The following is a 22,270-nucleotide window of genomic DNA, read 5'->3' on the forward strand; positions in this document are numbered from 1 at the left end:
TGATAGAACAGGCAGAAGGAATAGCTAGTCAATAGTTAAAAAAAGAGATTGAAAATATGTAGATCATTCAGACACAGAGGAAGATGACAAGCAAAAGCATGAGGTGTGTCATATTGCATATGATAATAAAGACGAGGAAGAGTGGGTTTCCTTACAATAGGGATATGCCCCCCCCACTCTGGTATCTTTCCTGACTACCATTAAAAAGGGTCGAGATGGAGGACCACTGACTGATATTGGGGTAGAGGGGTCATTGTAGAAAAATGTCTTAATAGACACAGGAGCAGCAGTATCTGTCACAAACACACAGTTACCAGCAAATCCTATAAAAAAAGTTTGCATTTCAGCATTTAATGGCACAGGATGCTATGCAGTGAGTAGCCAAAATATGGACATAAAGTTAAGTCAAGATGGACAGACATGGAAGGGTGCATTTTTAATGCATCCATCTTGCTCAAATACCATTATTGGTATTGACATTCTAGGACCTTTAGGCATAGTAATTGATTTACCTAATGAAATTATGTGGATGGGAGACGAACAAGAAGAGAGGAACAGCAAAGTACAAGTTGCTATGCAATCTCTCTATCTGACAAACCTGAAAAATCTACAGGCTATGTAAATACAGACAGTGAGGATGTATGGAAGCATTTACAACAGCAATTCCCAAATCTGTGGTCCAAGGGTCCCAGTGATTGTGGGAAACTAGAAAGCCCAATAGGGGTAGGAAGTGATCAGGACTATATACCACCTTTTCAAAAACAATATCCTATTCCTAGGGAAGCAGAAGTTCTGGTTGGGAAAAATGTATTGCCGAATGGGAAAAAGAAGGGATTATACAAAAGGGCAGCAGTCCTACAAATTCACCAATCTGGCCAGTTAAGAAAAAAGATGGTAGTTATCGTCTTGTTATTGATTTATGGAAGGTTTATCAATATACTACTCCTAGAGCACATTTGATTCCAGGAGTCCCAGAGGTGGCTGCACATATTAAGCCACAAAGTAAGTGGTTTACAGTAATAGATTTAGCAAATGGCTTTTTTGCAGTACCACTCAGGAAAAAAGATTGGCCAAGATTTGCCTTTACATTTAAAAACCAGCAATATGTCATGACAAGGTTACCACAAGGGTTTCAAAATAGTCCAGTTATTTTTTATCAGACAGTAGGATCCATTCTACAACATTTGGAAAAGGATGATTCAGTAATACATTACACTGATTATATTTTAATTCAGTCAGAAGCAGTAGAGGAGCATGTATGGCTTCTTAAGAGAGTTTTTCATACTCTACAGCAAGCAGGGTTTAAGGTTAAAAGTGAAAAAATTCAGTTTATGTCATAAGAAGTCAAGTTTCTAGGTACTATTATAAAACCTACAGGAAGGTCTCCTTGCCCTATACATGTACAAGGCATTTTACAAATGGAAAAGCCACTGACTATAGCAGACTTACATAAATTCATGGGAATCATGAATTACAATAGAGAATTTATAGAGGATTATGCAGCCGTGGCTGCTCCCCTATACAAAATGTAACAGGAACAAAAGAACTCGACCTTTTTAGAGTGGGGATCTAATGAAGAGGAGGCATTTTCACAAATAAAAGTAAAACTAGCACAAGCTACAGAATTAATAGCATCTACTCCAAGGTTACCGTTTGTGCGACAAGCAGCAGCAGGGAAAAAAAACTGTTGTACTACTACAGGAATGGCCACATGGTAGCAACAACAGAATGGAAAAAACATTATGCCCAGTCACTTTCTTTAGCAGGAAGATGACTCCGGTGGAACTGGGCTACCATCCATGTATACAGCAATAATCAGCCATTTACTGGGGTATTAAACAAACTGAATATTTGACCGTATTTTCTAGCATTATAGTACAAACACCACATCAAGCAGTAAAAGCTCTGACAGACAATTTTGAAATGAATAAAATTACAGATGGTATTAGTCAGGCAGTCTTTGAAAATTGGATGGCTTTTTTTGGAATGAAAACTGTTACTATACAGATATGGGACAAATACTATTTGTCAAACCACATGGGATACGAAGGAAAACAGCATAACTGTTTAGAAAAGATAATGTCACCTGATGTGCAATTTTTAGCATCTGATTTTGATCACTTTAAGCCATCCATCTTTGTGGATGGAGGACGATATTGCGACCAAGGCAGATACTGGGCAGGATTTGCCATAGCTCCAGAGAATCCACATCTGGGTTCTCCTGATCTAATCAAGTTACCAGGGCATATGTCAGCTCATAGAGCTGAACTGGAGGCAGTACTGTATGTGCTAAAGTATTACAATCCTGTTAATATTTTTTCAGATAGTGCTTACGTAGTAAATTCTTTAAGACTGCATATGGAAACCTGGGTAAGGTGAGGATTTGTGGCTAGTGTAGGTAAACCATTAAGGCATGCTGAAGTATTAAAAGACATATATAAAGTTATAACAATGTCAAAACAACAAGGACAGTATAGCATCTTAAAAGTAAAAGCACATCAAAAGCCAACCAATGAAACTTACAGGTTAAATGTGTTAGCTGATACTTTGGCAAAACAAACAGCACAAAATGGAAAAGAACTTCCAGAATATGAGTATGTCAGTATAGAAGTTAGTGTCTTAAAAAAGTTAGATGAAGAGTCAACAGAAAAAGACCTTGTAAATATACAAACACAACAGGGCTTAAAAGAAGAAACTGATCAATGCAGATTAGCAGGTATACCACCAAAGGAGTACTATGCATATACCACTTCCAAAGGGTTACAGTTGCCATATGTACCATTTCAGTTGGCACGCCAGTTGGTCAAGTTAAATCACCAAATACTGGGCCATATAGGAACTGATAAGTTATGGGCAGTTGTAAAAGAAAAGTATTGGAACCCAAATTTAAAACGGTCTGCAAGCTGATTGTAGAAGAATGCTTAATCTGTCTGCAGGTTCATAGGTTCATAGGTTCATAGGTAGGTACTAGGCTATCGGCCCTGGGGCCTATACAAGCCCAGCCAAAAAGGTACCCTGGCTTTTTGCCACCCAAGAAAATTATTTTCCTGTGCCACTGTCGAGCAGAGCCACAGAGGTGATCCCCAGGGTGAATTTCCTATTTCCCATCCAGTCATCAAGATTTTTCTTGAAGAGTGCTAATGAGGAGCTTTGCTTGATATAGATAGGTAGTTTATTCCAGAGTATGGGAAGTCTCTGGGACAGGAATCTATCCCACTGGCATGCTCTATTTATTGTGGTGACAAGGTTTAGGTCCCTAGAGCGTGTAGCTCGGAGGGACTGGGATTTCTTTAAGTGGAGCATGTCCAACAGCTCTGAGTTTGACATAGATTTGTATGTTAGGCAGAGATCACCTCTGAGTAGGCGATATGCAACAGAGTAAAGCTGGAGTTTTTTGAGATGGTCTGCATAGGGCATCTGTTTGAGGTCGGTAATCCTCTTTGTGAGGTATTTCTGCGGCTTTTCCAGTTGTTGTAGATGTCCTGTGAGGTACATACCAAAAGGGGCGTTGTACTCTATAATGGGTCTAATGAGTGATGAGTAGAGGGGAACAATGACCTCTTTTTTTCTGGATGAGAAACCTTTTGTGATGAGGTGTGCCACGTAGAAGGATTTCCTGACTACTGTGGCAATGTGATTATCAAAGGAGAGACTACTGTCCACCTGTGTCCCAAGGTCTCTTATCACACTTTCAGTATTAAGTATACTACCGCCTATGTTGTAGTTCATGGGTACAGAGTTTTTACCAAAGGGGATGACAATGCACTTTTTAGCATTGAGCTTGAGGCCATGGCTTTGACACCAGGCATCTGTCTTAGTGAGGCCCTTTTGTAGGATGTCCACATCGTTAGGAGTTTCGATTATAGCATCTTAAAAGTAAAAGCACATCAAAAGCCAACTAGTGGAACTTGCAGGTTAAATGTGTTAGCTGATACTTTGGCAAAACAAGCAGCACAAAATGGAAAAGAACTTCCAGAATATGAGTATGTCAGTATAGAAGTTAGTGTCTTAAATGCTAAAAGCAAAAAGCCTCAGTTACATTGAGTGCAGGTAGCGGATGGGCCACGGTATGCAGTTCAAATAGATTATGCAGGTCCATTACCAACAACAAAGGGAGGTTACAGGTATCTACTAGTAGTAGTGGACATCTTTTCAAAATGGGTTGAATCAGTTCCTACTAAAACCATGACAGCAAAGGCAACAGCAAAAGCCTGATGGAAAAATATTTTCTGTCATTGAGGATGGCCATGGGTCATAAAATCAGACAATGGCCCACAGTTTATTAGTAATCTCATTAAACAAATGTGCAATTTGTTAGGCATACAGCAAAGGTTTCATGTACCATACCATCCACAATCTAATGGTATTGTAGAACGTATGAATCAGACGTTAAAAGAACATCTAAAAAAGGCATGATTGGAAAAGGGCAATACATGGGTACATCATTTGCCTGGTATTTTAATGGGTATTCGGGCAACACCAACAGCAAAACAGGTATTTCTCTGTATGAAATAATGATAGGTCATAAAATGCCCATACAATTACCATTTGACCCAGATTTCCCTAATATAGACCCATGCTAGAAATCAGCAAACATCAGGAATGGCTAAAGCAACTTACTAGTATATATGACTATAATGCAAGGGAGTTAGCATTACATCTATGGAAAAAGGTGCCAGTATGACCAGCTGAAGGAAACCTTCCCTACAGAACCAAAGTATTGGTAAAAACATTCCAAATGGAAGGACCATGGGCTAGCAATTGGCAAGACCCTTTTGAAGTAGTGGAACAAATTGGACCATTAGTGTACAAAATCAAAGGAAAAAAGAAAAATAGAACAATGTTGATACATAAAGATCAACTAAGAATGATCAAAAATAGTGAGCAATGTAAATCTGATTAAATATATTTTCTTGTAGGTTTCCATCAGAGAAAATCATAATGAAATTGACATGGTTTAAAGTGCATCCTTTTGGAAATCCAGTTTCGGATGACCAAAGGCAAAATGATTCAGCAATGGAATTTCTATTTAAAGGATGTTTTTTATAAATTGATAATAGCTATCATACTATTATTGTATTGCTTAGTATTAAATTATACTTGCAACCTGTTGATCAAACTGTAAAGTTACATAAGAGAGAGAGTAAAGAAATGTGGAAAAATGGACAAGATTGGTCACCATCTTTTAACACTTTTTTGGCAAGAAAATGTTGGTATGCAAAAAGCATGACTGTTTCTAATTGTTGGGTATGTAGTTTAATACCAAAAATAACAGGGGTAATGCCTCTAATACTTTTTCCACTAAATTCTCTTAGTAGTTGGAGGGTATTAATAAATGAAATAGGAGATCAAATCATAAATGTACAATTACGTAAAGCAAGAGTACAGTTATCTGCTATAGTGCAGGGGATCACATGGTTTCAACAAAATGAAACTGTTCCAGTGGGTAATAGCAATTGTATTCAAACAATTGAAATGATAAATTTTCACAACCACATACCAATACCTGGAGTATTTTCTCATGGTTTTCCTATTTTAATACCATTTAAAGGTCAGTTAATATTAAGTGGCACAGCAGTATTTAATTTTTCACAAAATAATAAAAATGAGTGCAAAACCAATATTACATGTTGCCGAAGTAAAACAGATAAAAACTTTTCAGTTGTACATGATAAAACTCCTACTATGGGGCAAGTAAATGGCAGTCTGGTAAATAGCATAGCTGCTCTATCAGATGGGTTATATTATATCTGTGGTAAATATGCTTATAAATGGTTACCAAAGGGATGGTATGGCACCTGTTATATAGGATTAGTGGTACTAGTAATGCATCATGTAAGAGTTACCAAAAGGAAGCATTAGAAATGCAAAAAAGAAAAGGGATATATTACCTGTGATTGAAAGTCCAGAAAATCCAGTAGACACCTTAGATACATCACGTATATATCATCAAAATCTTGATTATATTAAATTAAAAGATATGGATTTAGGAGATGATGTAATCTCTGGAGCTGGTATTTTTCCTTGGTATGGGGCTGCAAAAGCCATCTGGGAGCTGGGAAAACTATCTAAACTAGTTGAGGTATTGGCAAATGCCACTTTTAATGCAGTCCTTGACATTACTGTCGAAATGACAGCTATACGAACTATGGTTTTGCAAAATCGAATGGCATTAAATTACATATTAGCATCCCAAGGGGGTACATGTGCTTTAATAAAAGAACAATGTTGTACATTTATTCCAGACAAAACAAAATCTGTAAAAGCACATTTAGAAGTGATTGCACAAGTGTTTAAACATACTAGAAAAAATCTGGAATGATGATTGGAGTGAATTGTTTAGTAATCTATTTACAGGATGAAAGGAAAAATCACTGTATTTTAAATTTCTTTTATTGTTATTAAAGTGCTTGGTTGCATATTATTTACATGTATTAAAGTCTGCTTAGCAAAAGCTAGTCAAGTTGCTGTTGTTAATTGTTATAATGAAAAGGTATTATCAAATAATGTTGAATGTATTTCCTTGGATTAAAATAAAAAAGAGGGAATTGTTAAAGTGTGCTCAACAATATACTAAGGTTGAAAGTAACTTTGCTACAAATATGCAACATAAAGTATAAAATAAAGCTTGCTTAAATGTAGAAATAGAGTTTAGCAATATGTGATTAGTATCCATACTTAATGACTGTGACTTGGAAAATAAGGAATCTGCTGAATGGACATCTTTCCTTACAGACTTAAAAACAGGATGTATGCATTTCATTGTCAGTGAGAGCAAAAAATGTAAATTCTGTTTTTTTAAAGAACGGACAACAGGATATGGTTCTATCATATGACACTGTTACAATGTGTTTCCTTAAAAAACATGCTTTTCTGCACTTATCGGCATTTGCACAAGAACAGATGTTCTTATACAAAGAACCAAATAGAATACTAAAGACAGAAACAGGATGTTCACACTGTCAGAAAAGCTGGCCTCTGATAAATTCAGCAAAAATGTGACAGGACATTATTAAATAAGGAAGCTTAAAAATAATATCATTAAGTCAGCATTTGCGTAAGCATCTGCAACAATCAGTATTGTTTCTACAGGATGAGCAATTCTCCAAAATAGAATACCAAGAGGAAATGTATATGTGTGCATAACTAAAATTGTATATAAATATCTGTATTAATCCAGTTATGTTAGGGGTATTGGTAGGGACACATGTGTCCCAAAGTAAATGTTATAACATCCATGCTGATTGAGAAGTAAAGTAGTACAATAACTAAAAGCTGCAACATTAGTATGTGTAGTTTGTTATAAAAAGCTATTTGTTACTGCTCTGAGTTGGGTGCTGCAAAGTATATTCTTTTATCAGTGTACATTCTGCAAGCTTCTGTGTGCAACAAGACTGTAAATGCAACTATAACCAGACTTTGATTTCAGCAGAATCCAGCCAGCAAGACTGAGTGTCTTAAGAAGACTTCAAATCCATGAAAATAAGCAGCACCATAATAACTACAATAACTAAAATTAATTTTTCAAACTTGTCCATTAACAACATTCCTATACAAGTGTCAGGGGCTGCATACTCCTTTTATGTAATAAAACATTATTCTTACATTGCTTCTTGTGTATCAATGTCTTAACCTCTCCCACTAGGCTCTTAAGTTATTTTGACATCTAAAAAGTCAATAGCTTCACGAGAATAATTATAGCTAAATCTTAAGAACGTTGTAGTGGTTTGCAAATAATCTACAATGTGTTCTATCTCTTCTATTGGTCCTTGCCATAAAACAAAAATATCATCCACAAACCTTTTATAAGTCGAAATATATCTCTGAAAGTTATTATTCCTAATGACTCTCTCTTGTTCCCACTGCACTAAAGCTAGGTTGGCATAGCTATTAGCACAAGCTGTGCCCATCACTAAGCCAACATTCTGTAGGTAGTAATTATCATTAAGGATGAACATATTGTTCTCTAATATTAATTCTAATAAACTACAAATTAAATTGACAGCCTACTTTATTTAATAACAGAGTTTTAATATTCTCTATTCCTCAGTCATTGGGGATAACTGTGAAGAGAGAATTAACATCTAAAGTTAGAAAAAACAAATCTGTCCTATCTTGTACTTCACTAACAACTGGGAACAACTCATGCAAAAAATTCTTTGTATCTCTTAAGACATTGTCCATTAAGTTGACAATGGGGCACAGAATTTCCTCAACATAAATAGATATTGGATCTGTGGCCCAGCCTCTACTAGATACAATGGGTCACATGGGGGGTTATCAGCAGTTTTATGCACTTTAGGCAGACCATATAAAACCGGTATAAGTGGATGTTCTACTGAAAAGTACTTAAAAAGTTCTTCATTAATCACATTGGTCATAAACATATCAAACAGAAAAAAATGCAAGTCTTTCCATAATACCCTCTACTTGTCTCCAGTTTAATTACACATAAGTCTCTTGATCACATAATAAGTCAGTCATGTTCTTCAAGTAATGACTTTTATCTAACACAACCATACTTCCCCCTTTGTCAGAGGGATGAATCTCCACTGAAGAAAGTTCCTTCAGCTGTTTTAATGCTAAATGTTCCCCATCAGAAAGGTTAAACAATCTATTTTTAACACTATTTTCATACAGCATACAAATATCTCTTTCACATGCTACAGTGAACAATTCAATTACTGGGTCTGTGACTGGAACATATGTACTGTTCTTACTGAATGGTTCGTCGGCTCCTATAGAGTCAGCAAACTGTAAACGTAATGATAAATTCATGGCAAACATTTTTAATCTAAAATAACCTCTGAAATATCAGACTGTTGCATTGGAATAAATGACAAGTCTCTGTTCAAAAACTATACTGTTCAGAGGTCAATGTAAGTGAGGAAAGGTTAATAACTAAAGTGTTCATGTCCTTTTCCATGTATTTACCTTGTTCCTGGTTTCTGGTGAATGAAACTGCTGGCGCAGCCACCCTCACCTCGAGCAACACCTTGTTTTGTCCCTTCTGTGCTCTCTGGGTAATGGAAGAGGGTTGACAAGGGAAAAATCTGTTTGATGCGCTGTAACCGTAGGGCTCTGTTCATCCTCCATACTCAATAGTATCTGATGCACTAATGCTATTGTTATGACATTTCTGCCTTTAGAAACTTCCTCTGTTTCAATTGAAAACATAGGCACAGTTTGTGAAGTCAGTTTTGAGCCCTGCTCTGTTCCTGGTGGCTTGGACACTATAGGCTCAGGTTCAACACATAATTCACCTTCAGAACTAAAATTCTGATTACCAGCTGTACTGTCAGAGTTGGTAATACCATCAACACCACGGTGGCTTGATTTTGAAGTATCACTCGATCTCAGCCATGAAAACACATTCCCATCATTGAAGTCGTTCAAGTCTCATTGCAGTTTTTTACATTTAGTAATCTGAAGTCTCTTTTCAAAGTTCTGTATATTTTCAAATTACACATCCAATTTCTCACCTACTACATCTGGTGAAAATTGGTTCTAAATACACTGTTGTAACTTATTGATGCCTTTGACTAGAGTTTCTTCCATAGCTTTAAAAAACTCTATACATAGCTGCAGATAGTCAAACCCAAGTCTTAAGTTCATCATTTGCCATTGTTTCAAGAGGTCAGGGTAAGCATCACCATATGTTGGCATCTTCAACACCCTGAAACCTCTAGGGATGATTTTAAAATGTAAAAACCATCTAAATGGAATCTCTGCCATCGCATACGTTTAAACTTATTCTGCTTATTCTCTAAATCTCTGTATAGTACACAAAAGTCTTGTTGTAACACAACAGTCCCTACAGAGTTCTCCACACGCTTGTCAAAGGTGTAACTCATTAAAGCATTGTTACCAGGACCCATCAGTCTCTGTAGTCGGTCTGCCTGATTATTCACCAGGCAAGGATTGTAGTCTAGTTCAATGGAGATACCTTCAGCCATGTCCAGCCAAGAGGCTACAACAGTGACATTCTTGATCAATCTAGGTAAAGCCATAACTCTCAACCTCTTAGTGCAAGAAATCTGGACAAAACCTGACATAATAGGGAGACAATGGCCCAAAAATAGGGATAGATTTTAAATATTGTTCTTCTAAACTTAGAAATGTGCTACAATAACAGAGTTTGTGTTAACTCATTCACTCCAATGGAGCTCAGGAAGTTTGCACTGTAACTTCCAATGGGCGGAGCCTAATCCATTTAACAGAATCAAATACATTGCAAACAAATGTTCATATCTCTGGAACCACATGGGTTATGGAAGAAGTATAAATAGCAAACTCTTCAGCACAAACTATTTTTAGGTTCTACATCTTAAACTGATTTTATAAGTCTCAGTAAACATAGAAACTGTTGTAATATTTTGTAAACAAGTTACAATATCTCAGCAACCGCTCAGGTTATACATATACTGTCAGCAGCATTTTATTCATCCAGCTGAGAACTTTCATATGATAATAAGGAGTTCTGTCTGTGTTGCTTGATTGTTGAGATATTTAGAAAAATGTGAAAAGTATAACTGTCGAAATTAATATAAAAAACAACAGTTAATATTTATTTACCTGCATTAGATATAGATCAAATATTAATGCAGTTGAGTTTGCCATTGTGCAAGCTTTAAAATGAAATATTTTAAAACCTCATACATAGCATGGTTTTGGAATTATTGATGCAAAAATGACCAAACAATATTTGATGCCTAGAGGTGTCAGTAGGAGTTAACTGCAGATGTATCTGGAGGCGTCACTTGGATGTAAGATGCATTTTCTGAAGGATCTTAAATCTGAAACTCAAATGTAAGTAATTATTTGGTGACCACTCCTGAAATCATCCCAGGGATATGGCAGAAATCACAGATTTTATGACAAACAGACCAAAAATATGAAGCAAAAATCTGGACATTTTGCAAAAATCTGGACAGCTGAGCAGTGTTTGTGTAAGGCTCTTATCCTGCAAGCCTTCACTTGGATGACAACAAAAATTAAGCTCTTGTGTGGTTTCATTGCTCTGTCATTGTTATTTCATACGTTTACTAGCTATTTCTACATGCCTATGAAGTATGGAGCTGGCGTGATGACTGTCATTTTAGCAACATGTACAGAGCTAAGAAGTGACACAATCTAGACTGCAGAGAAAGTAGTAGAACAGGGGAGACAGGTTGAGAGGTGAAGTATGTCAAATTCAAAGACAAAGGAAAGGATTTAAAATACCAACTAGATTACAAGATTCCTACTACATACAAAATGTGAAGCTAGACAAAGTTATATAAAAGTACACTTTTACAGAAATTTCTGAAATCTAAGCAGTAGTCACACATTGTAGTAAACAAATCAGTCATGCTAGAACTGCTAATGAATCATACAAGTTCCCTTTTCACTTTCTGAAAGGCCTTCTGTAAACGATTAGAATAATCACAAAAAATCATAATTTTTTTATTTATTAATATCGGTATTAACATTCCAGTAACACATTACCTTATAATTAACTTTCCATATCACATGCCACACCTTGCTGCAGATACAGTCAACAATAGCTGGTATACAACTGACACTCCCCCAGATTCAGCAAGTTCTGCACGGAGTGCAGGAATAGTGCAGGAGCTGCTGGAGGCAATATGGCCACCGTGCGATCCAGGACTAAGCTTCAGGGACATTTACGAGCGCTCATGCACTATTCCTGCATGGACACAGCTCCTGTATGCAAATCACCCCATTTGCAGGTGAAAACCATGCAAATGAGGTGAATTTGCGATCCAAAAAGCTGTCAGCCAGCCGTACAGAACTAGTGTAGTGTGCAGAAATGTATTCGGTTAGTAACCGAGTACATTTCTGCAAACTACAAAACGGAGACATGACAGCTCCAAATAAAGGGTGTATAGTACGTGTAAAGCATGCCAATGGCAATAAATAAATAAATAAATAAATAAATAAATAAAAACTTTATTTTTTTTAGTTGATTTTGGCTGTTTAAGCGTAGGGCAGCGGTGTGCAATTGGGATCAGGCTGAAAAAAGAAAAAAAAAAAACAGAAATAAGCATTGTATCCAAAATCACTATTTTGCCATTATACTCAATTGCAGGCATTAGACAACATACCCAGTGAATAGTGATTGCTAAGGGGGGGGGCTCAGTGTGGGACATGTAACTATGCATTAGCAGGCAATCCTATGCAAATGAGGGGAATGATACTGAATCACAGATTTCCCCCAATTGTAGCCAGCACCCAACAGTGTAAGTGCAGGAATACCATGGTGCAAGCCTAAGAGTTAGCTGACATCAAAGGAGGGTGTGTGTTAGGCATACTGTAAGCTTATTTGTGCCCTGTGGCTTGAGTTTGCCTTTAGCTTAGCAGAGCTAAGCAAGGGGGTGTTTCTGATACTGCCTAGCCCTCTTTACATTGCCTAAATGGGTGTGCTCACTGTGCACCATGTTTGAAGGGAAAAAAAAGTAAACCAGGAAATAGCAGCTCTGTGCACATCTGAGCACTGTGTTTGCGTGGCGTGCCTCCGAGCTTTAACAGGAAGACAATGTGAAGGGAAAGCTGCAGTAGAAAAGTAATCTGGGAGAGCTAGCATAGCTGGCAGGTGAAATGTATCAGAATCAGCCAATTACACAAGCATCAGCCCAGACCAGCCCATCACACTACTGTAAACTATGCCAACATCTCTCCCTCTGTTTTTTCCCCACAAACTCTACACCACCGGCATACACAAGCAGGGGAATTTTAACAAACAAAAGCAACAAAATGACAGGGGCTGCAGCAGCTATCATACATCAACATATGGAAGAGGCTGTGGGTGCTGAGGATGAGAATGCTGTTGACCAACCCACAATGGGGAGAAGGAGAAGAGTGTACAGACCCAGGGTAACCTACCAGGGGCTACATGAGCTGGAGATAGTGGAGCACTATAGGGTGGACAGGGACCTCCTACAACAAATTGTTGAGCTGTGCCGGCTACACCTCACACACAACTAACAGAGGGGAACACATCCCAATGGACACCAAGATATTTGTAGGCCTAAGAATACTAGCCCCAGGTACCTTTCAAAGGCCAACTGGAAATATAATGGGGATCTCACAGGCATCAGCATCCAGGGTACTCCACCAGTTCCTGGATGCCATGTCAGCACATGCCGGTGAACATGTATATTTCCTCAACTCCTGTGAGGCATTGGCCAGCAATATGCATATCTTCTATTGAAAAACACCAGGAAAACCAAACTTTGAAACAACTACCGCTTTAATCACTTAAAACGCACTAAATACACGTTTTTGGTCCTACTAGATAGTAAGACTTCTTCAGAAATTCAGCATTCCATTGTATACAAACTATTTATAAAGTTTGAATCAGTTTGGCACCAAACGGACGTGATACTGATTCTAAGATTTAAAGCTGTATTCCATGAATTCATTCTTTAATAAATAACTACATTAAATTCATGCTTGTATCATATTTAAATATATATATATATATATATATATATATATATATATATATATATAATATATATATATATATATATATATATGGTTCCCTATCAGAAGCCTGAAACACTATAAGCCTGAAAATCAAAATCCTGAAAGCAAAAGCCTGAAAAAAAAAAAAATCCTGAAACTCAAAATCTGAAACTCAAAAAAAAAAACACAAAATTGCTATTGTTAGCCCTGTGGTGTTAGGTCAGGTAAGTGTCTGGGTTGGTTTTATGTTAGGGTTAGGGATGGTTTAAGTGAGTTAGGGTTAGGGCAGGTTAGGCATGTATGCAATAGTGACAAAAACTGAGGGTTAGGGGTTTTAAGTGGTTTAGGGTTAGGGTCAGGTGAGTGTGATAGTGACGGACCTTAGGGTTAGGGTTAGGTCAGGGTCAGTTGGTAGATATTACTGTCTTTATATTGACATATTAGCATTATTTGTTTTCAGGATTTTGAGTTTTTGAGTTTTTTGTTTTTCGGATTTTGAGTTTTTGAGTTTTCAGGCTTTTGGTTTCAGGATTTTGATTTTCAGGCTTATAGTGTTTCAGGCTTCTGATAGGGAACTATATATATATATATATATATATATATATATATATATATATATATGTATGTATATGTGTTGATTTTAAATAGATGATGATGGAAAACAATTTAATATTTATATTTAATAATAAAACATAAATAAAATGATGTATATTTATATATGAATATATATATTTGAAAATATATAAATAAAAAATTTAAAAAAACATATCTAGAAACTCTTTGTGTATATTAAAAAATTCATATAAATATCTAAAAAATATCTAAAAATTACTGGACATGCGATGTCTTGACTGATATGAATTCAACTTCTTATCCAAAAAATAGAAAAAAATGATAGAACACATAATAATAATAATAGTAAGTAATGATAAATGAATAAAACACTATATATGTCGATACAACTGTATGCTGTGTATATATTCAATATGTAAAATTATGTTATTCTATCTTATGATTTTGTACTTTATACATATTCTAGTTTTCTAATATGTTATATATAAAACATGATAAACGAACAATAAGTTAATATCAATACATATATTAAACATTTATAAACAACAACCATTTGGTTGTATATATATAAATATATAAATATGCAAATAACACATACTTACATTAACCTAACCCATTTATGTTTGTGTAAAACATGTGTATTTTTATTTATTTATTTATTTTATTTAAATTTGTTTACCGGGAGTGGCCGACTGGACGTAGGTCCATTTTCAGTGGAGGCCCGGGGAGAAAAGCTCCACAGCAAAATAAACAGACAGTAGTTACATTGGATTACATTACGATTAACAATTTAACATAGCAATTACTTACAACATATTTACAGATGAAGAACATAGTACATCAGTAGACAACTAGAATCTTTATCTGTGAAGTACATAACAGACATTAACAAATGTTACAATGAGAAGTTCCTGCTGTATAATAAGTACTAGGCTTATGAGCATCTGAGCTTGCTATAATCAAGGTAGTTAGTGGAGTGGAAAGAAAGGTAGTGGTTGGATGGGGTGGATGATATCAGAGTGGGAGTTGCAAGGGCATAGCCAGCATGTTTTTAGGTGCACTTTTAGTAAAGTTTTGAAGTGGGTGCATGATGGTACAGAGGTAATTGTGGGTGGGAATGAGTTCCATAATTTGGCTATGGTGCAAGAGAATAGTGCTTCACCAGCAGAGTTATTGGCTTTAGTGATCTGCAAGTGATTTTTGTTGCTGGATCTTAGTGGTCTGGTGGTGCGATAGGGTTGGTGTAGATTCTGGAGGGATGGGACATTTAGTGGATGGTTTACTAGTTTGTGGGCGAATGAGAGTTGATACCACTGAAGGAGGTGAGGGAGTTCAAGCCAGCCCAGTTCAGCACGTGAGAGACAGTGGTGACTACGGTAGGATGCCCTTGTGGCAAATTTGGCGATTTTGTTGTAGCAGGTCTCTAGCTTGTTTAGATCACATTGCCTTAGGTTGGTATATATTGGACAGGCATAAAGTAGGGTGGAAATAAGGTGGGAATTTGCTATTGAAATCTTTGCTGCTTTGGTGAGAAATTGCTTATTTCTGTATAACGCTCCTAGTTTTTTGTGGACTTCTTTTATGGTCATGGATATGTGAATGTCAAATTTTAGTTTATTGTCTATTTCCACTCCTAGCAATTTGGTGTGTTCAGTTGGGTATATAGTGGTGTTGTCTTTTGCTGTGATGTTAAAGTGAGAGTTGTTTTGAGTATGTTTGGTGGGTTGGAAGATGAGTAGTTTAATTTTGTTTGGGTTGAGTATTAATTGGGCATTGGATAACCATGTTTTAACAGAGGAAAAGGCTTCCTGTGTGACTTTTTGCAGTTTGGATAGGGACTGGTTGAAGCAGATGATGGTCGAGTCATCTGCGTATTGTATGAGTGTGCCATGTTTGGTGGCAGAGGCTAGATTATTGGTGTAAACAGAGAAGAGTAGGGGTCCAAGGATGGATCCTTGGGGAACCCCTATGGAGACAGGTAGTTGGGGAGATATGTCATTCTGCCATACAACGGACTGTTGGTGGTCATACAGGTAACTCTGAAACCAGTTGGTGACTGATTGTGAGAAGAATAGGTTATTGAGGACAGAGATAAGTTGTTTGTGTGGGACCATGTCAAATGCTTTAGCTAGGTCTAGGAAAGTAGCAGAGGAGAGATAGCCATTGTTTATATGCTGAAGGATAGTGTTAGTAAAGGAGAGTAAGGCAGTGGTGGTGCTATGGTTTGGTCGGAAACCATGCTGAGTACTGGAAAGGAGGTTGTTAGTAAGGAGGTAGTCTGAGACCTGAGAGTGTATGCATCTCTCTAGTATTTTGGAGAGTGGAGAGAGAATAGCTATGGGGCGGTAATTGGTTAGTTCTGCGGAGGGTCCACCTTTGTGGAGGGGAATTATATGTGGTACTTTCCACAGTGTGGGAACGTAACTTTCTGACAGAGATCGGTTAATCAAGATGGATACTGGGTAGGCCAGAGCATCAGCTGCGATTTGTAGGTATTCACTTGGGAGGTTGTCTGCTGCTAATTTGGTAGCTTTAAGTTTAGTTAAGAGTTTTTTTATGTTGGAGGTAGGTACAGGAGAAAAAGAGAAGGCAGTGGGGAGATTACTAGTTGAAGGTGTGGGTTGGAGGGGAGGGGGGGGTTGTGGTGTTTAGCTAGTGATAGTATGGTTTGGGTGAAGTGTGTGTCGAATGAGGTAGCAATATTTTCTGAGGAGTGAGGGATGTTAGGAGGAGGGGTACTGACTTTACCTGGGTGGAGGATGGAGTTTATGGAGGACCAGAATTGTTTGGGGCTGTGTTGTGAGGAGTCTAGGGCAGACTGGTAGTATTGGAATTTGTCCTGTTTTATTGGCTTTTTGACTCTATTGCGTAGTTCTAGGAATTTCTGTCTAGCTGAGGGGGTTTTGGTTTTGCACCAGTGCTCCCAGGCTTTATCCATGTTTTTCATTTCTGACTTAGTGGTTTTCTGTAGCCACGGTGAGGGTTGTGCTTTGGTTCTGGAAAATCTTATGGGGGCATGGTAATTAAGGATGTTCAGGAAGGTAGTATTAAAAAATTCAACTGCGTCATCTAGACTGAGGTACTTTAGAGGATGCCAGTTACATTCTTTGAGGGATGAGATGAACGTGAGTGGGCTAAAGTTTAGTTTTTTACCTATTTGATGGTAGATGACAGGTTTAGCTTGGTATAGGTATTTTTTGAGTAGGAATGTTGGGGAGTGATCACTGAGGCTATCTGATAAGCAGCCTGTTATATATGACTAGGGGCTCTTACTGACTAGTATCCAATCCAGGGTAGTGTGCTTGCTGGAAGTTTTATTTATCCTGGTTGGTGACTGGACTAGTTGGGTGAAGCCATGAAGGTGTACATGATGGGTTGGATTGTTGCCAGAACAGGATTGCCAGTCAATATTGAAATCACCTAAGGTGATAGTTTCTTGGGGGAGATGGTGGGTAGACCAGCTGAGGAGGTTTTCTAGTGGAGGGATGTTTTGGCCAGGTGGGAAGTAGCATCCAATTATGTTGATGGTTTTGTTTTGGTTAATTTTGAGGTTGGTATATATTATTTCTTCATTGCCTATTTGTGGAGCTGATGATTTTAAGATCTGGATGTTTAGATGCTGTTTAAATATTATAGCTACACAACCTCCTTTTTTGTTTAGCCGGTCTACTCTTAGTATGCCGTAACCTGTAGGGAGTATTTGCTCACTGGTAATGTGAGGTTTTAGCCAGGTTTCTGTCAGGATGACTATATGTGGGGAGTACAAGTCTATGATGGCATGGAGTTCATGGACTTTGTTGGATATATTTCTAATATTTAGGCTTAGTAGAAGGAAGTCATTTGGCTTTCTATTGGCTGTAATATGGGAGAAGTTGTGGTTTCTAGTCTGATTATGAGGATTGGGGTTGGAGATGGTAGGGCCAGGGTTGGGGTGGATGTCTCCACTTAGGGCTAGTTTTGATATGCATGAGGTTATTAGTTTTCTCAGTTTTTTAATGTGTTTGTTTATAAGGGAAACTTTATGATTGTGCTGTGGGTAATAGGTATGGTGGGAGGGTTACTATGTTAAGTCGTAGGGATGCTTTATGTTTGAGTAATATAGTTGGTAGAATGTGTGGGGGTGCATAGGGATGGTTCTTGAGTTGGTGGGAGGGGAGCTGAGTGAGGGTGAGACATGAGTGGTGATGTGAGTAGTAGTACAGTGGCAGTGGTTGAGTGGGGGAATGATGGAGCTTTGGTAGGATGTAAGATATGCAAGGAGAGTGCATGCAGTGAGCATAGGAAAGGAATGCTTGTACATGTTAGTTGAGGAGGTGTGATAGTAGTGGGAAGATGGAGGAGGTAGTGTTGGGTTAGTGCTGTGGTTGGCTATTGGAAAGATTTAGTGCGTTTTAAGTGAATAAAGTGGTAGTTGTTTCAAAGTTTGGTTTTCCTGGCATTTTTCAATAGTTTGTTTGTGTATTTAGTGTAATCAATATGCATATCTTCCACCAAATAGCAGAATACCCTGAGGTAGTGGGTGCTATAGAGTGCATGCACATATGCATCAAAGCACTACCCAGTGAGCAGGGTAGGGTCTACATCAACCGCAAGGGCTTTCCCTCCATCAACTGCTAGGTCATGTGTGATGCCCAGGGCAATATAATGAATTTATGTGCTGGCTGCCCCGGAAGCTATCATGACTCCCACATCTGGCATTTGATGCAGCTGTACCATAGATTTGCCAGTGGGGACATCCCTTATGGTGACCTTTTGGGGTATGCTGGTTACACATTAGAGCCATGGCTGATGACACCCATCAGAAATATCAATAGAAAAAAGGCTCAAAAAAAGTAGAAACGCTTAATTTATTTAAACCAGATAATGGTTCATTTCACTGACTGTCTCAATTTTTGTTAGCAGAGAATAGCCAGACATCATTTGCAGCCTTTAAACTGTCTGTTTAGTATGAATTGCTGAGGTATTTTCAAGTCCTTGCACCAAACAAGAATGCACCAAACAGTAAGTGAAATGAACCATTATCTGGTTTTAATAAACTAAGCTTTCTACTTTTGTGAGCCTTTTTTCTGTTGGATTTTGTAACACTGTTCCTGGTGGTTTACTGCAGTTTGTTTGGTTATTTCTACCCATCAGAAATACACATACACCCGAACAAGAACTCCATAATGAGGCACATGCACAGACCAGAATAATAATAGAGCATGTGTTTGGGATGCTCAAGTCACAGTTCCAGTGCCTGGACACATCCAGTGGAACCTTGCAGTATTCACCAGCTACATGTACCCAAATTGTCATTGTATGTGCTATGCTACACAATATGATCCTGCGGAAACAATTGCAGCAGGAACAGCATGGGGCAGGGCCACACAGCCTCCCACCATTGCCAAGGCTTGCACAGGCACAAAGTGACTTGGAAGAGGAACAACCTGAGCCTGCCCCAGTAGGCAGAAGGAGGCATGCTCAGTATACCCAGGCCTTGTCAAAGAGGCAACTCATAGCACATACACTGGCACGGTAGGGATCCAGGGAATGACACCTCTCTTTGACTCACACATACAGTAAAAGGGATGCCAAACATGACACTACCTGTGCTCAGCCATGTATAGGGAGTGTGCTATGTGCATTTAACACAGTCAGCCCTCCAGCACCATCCTCAATACTGGCACAGCCACAAGGTAAGTCACTCTCCCTACCAATTGCCAAATGGAGTAGTATGTGCTGTTACTTGTGTCTATGATATGGATGTGAGCATGCAAGGGAATCGGGTGGGTGAACGGGATGCCAGTAGATAGTACACACCTATAGCGGCAGCATGAGATCTACAACAAACACTGGTGTCATCATAGTAGCCAGTAATAGACAAGGTGACAAAACTCACTGCAGGAAATGTGCTGGGCCACATGTGTGTCCATAGGACACACACATGCCAGTTAGGGAGACTCACATACCCAACAACAGTCTCAGCCACAGGTGTAGACAAACACAAACAAAGGCTGTGCTAAGGCCTCTGATTGATGGCTATGGAGAACCCCCCCCCCCCCAGAGCTACACAGACAGATTAAAACAGATCAGGCAGTAGGATGTTAGTTCTGAAGGGTAAGAAGTCGGAAACTGAAATTTAGGTCAGTCAAACCTAGACCTGTAGTACACTGATATATTTCTAGTCCTCATTGTAGGTTAGAATATCAGAATGAAATGGAGTACCTGAAATACCAATGCAGTCATAGCAAATGTGTACAAGTGTCAGGTGTTCCTCCCCAATCCCATGTAGAAATGTAGTAACAGTCAGGTGTGCCCATCATATGTAGAAATGTAGTAACAGTCAGGTGTGCCCCCCAATCCTATGTAGAACTGTAGTAACAGTCAGGTGTGCCCCCCAATCCTATGTAGAACTATAGTAACAGTCAGGTGTGCCCCCCAATCCTATGTAGACATGTAGTAACAGGCAGGTGTGCCCCCCAATGCTATGTACAAATGTAGTAACAGTCAGGTGTGTCCCCCAGTCCTATGTAGATATGTAGTAACAATCAGGTGTGCCCCCCCCAATGCTATGTAGAAATGTAGTAACAGTCAGGTGTGCCCTGCCAATGCTATGTAGAAATGTAGTAACAGCCAGGTGTGCCCCCCAGTCCTATGTAGAAATGTAGTAACAGTCAGGTGTGCCCTCCCAATCCTATGTAGACATGTCATAACAGTCAGGTGTGACCCACTAATGCTATGTAGAAATGTAGTAACAGTTGGATGTGCCCCCCATAATACTATGTAGAAATATAGTAACAGTCAGGTGTACCCCCCAAATCCTATGTAGAAATGTAGTAACAGTCAGGTGTGCTCCCCCAATCCTATGTAGACATGTAGTGACAGTCAGGTGTGCCCCCCCCAATCCTATGTAGACATGTAGTAACAGTCAGGTGTGCCCCCAAATGTTATGTAGAAATGTAGTAAGTCAGGTGTGCCCCCCCCATCCTATGTAGACATGTAGTAACAGTCAGGTGTGCCTCCCCAATGCTAGGTTGAAATGTAGTAACAGTCAGGTGTGTCCCCCAATGTTATGTAGAACTGTAGCAACAGTCAGGTGTGCCCCCCCCAGTCCTATGTATAAATTTAGTAACATGTATGTGTAGGTATAATAACAGTGGAGCACAGATTACCTGAGCTGCCAAGGTAGCAGGATAGATTGTAGCATGTATACAATATCCAGGTCTGTGGGTGTTAGGTTACTGTATGTTGTATATTGTGTGAGAGCGGTCAGTATGTATGCATGGTGAGGATTGTCCTGGTGGCCATTGCCCAGTACTGCCAATGACAGGGCCAAGTTCTCACAACTGCAGTGCCAAACACAATGCAGCAAAACACATTCCAGCAGTAAGCCATAGTAAATGTTTGGAAGTAATATGAGTCACCATCTGAAAGAGGGACATGGCGTGAATGTCGTCCCAGATATACAAGCAGTACACAGGGGGAAGTACCCCAGGCAGACAGTGTATAATATGTAACTGTCAAATGGACAGACCCTTTGAATTGTACATACAGGTTTGCTGCACATCATTTGGGCTTGTAGTAGGGAATACTGATGCCATCTGGCCAACCACTGGCAGACCACAAAGGCCATAGGAATGAAGTATTATAGCAATAACCCATGCCTGGGTGTGGGTAATGCGGAATTTACCCACAGTTGGCATGGTTTGGTCCTGAGGGCGAAGCCCAAGGGACCAAACAAAGACAACCGTGGGTAAATCCCGCATTACCCACACCCAGAAGTGGGTTATTGCTATTATACTATGACATTATTTAAGAAAAGAAATAATTACTTTTCTTAAATAATGGCATTGTATAATACCTCTTTGCTGCCCTTCCGCAGCTGTCTGGTATCCGTGGCAGTTCTGATGTACTGCACATACCTACGCAGTACATCAGAGTTGTGGCCAAAAGCAGCGGAGAAAGCAAGATCTCCATTGCTTTTACTGTTGCTATGTTAAATGGGTTTAACATGAAACAGCTTTTAAAATAAGCAATGGAGATCTCCGTTGCTTATTTTAAAGCTGTCTCGCTATGTTAAACCCATTTAACATAGCAAAACAGTAAAAAGCAATGGAGATCTTGCTTTCTCCATTGCTTTTTTTTTTTAAACCTGTCTCATAGGTTCATAGGTTCATAGGTTTATACTAGGCTATCTGCCCTAAGGCATTTATAAGCCTAGCCCAAATTTTTGTGGCTTACGCCACCC

The sequence above is a fragment of the Protopterus annectens genome, chromosome 3.part0, assembly GCF_019279795.1.
Source record: "Protopterus annectens isolate FY-2018-M chromosome 3.part0, PAN1.0, whole genome shotgun sequence".
Classification (NCBI taxonomy): domain Eukaryota; kingdom Metazoa; phylum Chordata; order Ceratodontiformes; family Protopteridae; genus Protopterus; species Protopterus annectens.